Genomic DNA, 2,627 nt, shown 5'->3' with positions numbered 1-2,627 from the left:
GGTTACTGATCAGAAGTTCAGCGGTTCAAGCCCCAACACCACCAAGACACCACTGTTGGGCCCTTGAGCAAGGCCCTTGAACCTATCTGCTCCAGGGGCGCCGTATCATGGCTGACCCTGCACTCTGACCCCAGCTTAGCTTAGCTTAGGATATGTGAAAAATAAATAATTTCACCATGTATATGCAGAAATGTATGTATAATGTGTGACAATTGATCAATTAAATTAAATTAAATTTGGGGTGCCTTTATTTTTAAATGGTTTTCATTGCAAAAGGGAAAAAATACTCTCTTACCGTTTATCAAGCGTTGAAACTTTGCTTAGTTAAAAACAACCAGGAATCATGTTTAATAATAGCAGAGGAGGTCCTAGGGACCCCACAAAACTTTTTATTTTTCATTTATTTTCCAAAAATAACAGGAACATATAAAACAGAACATTTGCAGTAAGCTATATTTAAAATGCACGTAAATTAAATCCATGCAATAATAGAAAAATGATTTAAGTGCACATTGTAATACAAAAAATTTAAATATACACTCAACCTGGACTATTCTCATTGTAACACACAGAATTAGGTAAAATAATTTTTGGGAGAAGGCCATATCTTTATAAATAATACCACATTGTGAATTCACATTCAATATGTGCTTGCCTGGGGTGTTGTAAAGACTTCAGTAATGCTCTTAGAGAGAGAGAAAACAAAGCATGAAGCATTTACGCTATTATATCTTTCACTAACAAGCATTCATTTTTGTAACATACAGTATAGGTCCAAAAGTTGGCAATGCCATCTCACAACCACTCTTTTCATGAAAAATAAATGATCTAATCCATAGTAGAACTTGCTTATCTAAACTCGACAGAAATGTAAACTAGCTGTGATGTAATAACTCTCTTCTATTCGTGCCCCTCTCTTTATGTACATATGCAACACGCACCATGAGAGTTGAATAATTTAGAGGAAAATTGAAAGGCAATCCAATCTTTTCTAAAGAAATGTGAAACATATGAGAATCCATAAAATTCTCTCTAAATGCACTCATATAAACTACAACTTCTAATGGACGTTGTTTACTGAAGCCTCGTTTCTAGCAACACCCCTGGTTCACAAGCAAAACAATACAATGTCAAGAGGGTTAGGGTTAGGGTTGGGCACTGCAATGTAACAAATGCGTGATGAAGTTTACACTAGGTTGGACTTTGCAACTTTGATTAAACGACATTCAAATCCGTTTATCGTGTGGTGAATCCGCTTACCTAACTTAAATAAGCCAGAACGATCTCGATATAGGCATTTAATGTTCCTTGCGGTGGCTTGCTGTGGATTAATTACAGTTGTAGGTATCCTGGCTTTAAACAGCACAGTTCTTTCATCGTTTCTTCTGAAGAACAGGCTGATTCCGACACTTACTTACAGATTCATTTTGAACCAGCCAGGTCTCTGTAAGAGGTAAAGTCCTTTCCTGGTCCTTACGATCCCAGTGACCCTTAAAGACACAGAGGCGAGGGCTGCTATAAGAAGGATGTGAGGTCAAGAGGGCTTGATTCCAAATGTGAATAATTTGCGATTATTTGTCATAGGTCAGCATGCACAAAGCAACCCAGGCTTCAGGAGCATCTTGAGAGGGATAGCAAGGAATATGGTGAAATCATTCAAATGGATTTTGTGGACACCTACTGCCAGTGTGCCTGCTATGTCGTGAAGATCGATGCATATAATTTTCTCAGCGTGCCTTGTGGACTGTCTGCATGCCCAGGGTGAGTCGTCAAGGAAAGACTACATCACAGGATCAGTCATCATCAAAAATGGTCTTTCTCTTAGGAACAGCTGCAGCAAATTGTATATCTCAGAGGATCTTTACCCAGACACCACATACTTGTCTGGAGTTGCATATATCTTTTCCACTGACCTGTAGAGAAAAATAGAAATGGCCTAGGTTTATGCAGCCAATTCCACTTGAAGCTACGTGGGGTTGTGCCTGCACGTCCTAGGTATAAGTTCAGTATACTCACAGACTCAGGAATCTTTCTGAGGTCCTGAGGTAAATTTAGGTATGAAAGGTGCACTTTTGACAGCCGCATTATTGTTAATGATTTTTAAGCTTCTTTAAATTTGGCATTACTTTTAGAACTCTCATTTTACATGTTGGCAGTTGTGTAGTAGTGTACGCATACGCAGGCAATTGTGAATTAAACAATATTTTTTTCCATTTCAGTAAGGGGCTGGATGTTTCCAGTGTCTAATGCTGATGAACAAGCATTGCTGGAGTAACCATTGTCAGTTTGTTCAGATACTCAGGTGACATTTCACCCCATGCTTCCTGTAGCACTTGCCATAGATGCTGCTCTCTTGTCGGGCACTTCTCACACACCTTATAGTCTAGCTGATCCCACAAAAGCTCAATGGGGTAAAGATCCTTAACACTATTTTCCAATTATCTGTTGCCAGCATCTGTGTTTCTTTGCCCACTCTAAATTTTCTTTTTGTTTTTCTGTTTCAAAAGTGTCTTTTTCTTTGCCTATTCTTCCATAAGGCCTGCACCCCTGAGCAGGGCCTTAGCCAGGGTTTGAAAATTATTGAGGTCCACGGAGAGGTGTCAAGACTTTTACCAAAATTACACCTA

At 39.0% G+C, this 2,627-nt stretch overlaps 1 pseudogene; it reads left to right on the top strand.

Moving 5' to 3' along the window:
* Positions 1 to 1,301: 1,301 nt before the first annotated feature.
* LOC127637418 (beta-1,3-galactosyltransferase 1-like) lies at positions 1,302 to 2,104 on the top strand (annotated as a pseudogene).
* Positions 2,105 to 2,627: the final 523 nt, after the last annotated feature.

The sequence above is a fragment of the Xyrauchen texanus genome, chromosome 4 (assembly GCF_025860055.1).
Source record: "Xyrauchen texanus isolate HMW12.3.18 chromosome 4, RBS_HiC_50CHRs, whole genome shotgun sequence".
In the NCBI taxonomy this organism is placed as follows: domain Eukaryota; kingdom Metazoa; phylum Chordata; class Actinopteri; order Cypriniformes; family Catostomidae; genus Xyrauchen; species Xyrauchen texanus.
This window is presented reverse-complemented; position numbering and strand designations above follow the sequence as displayed.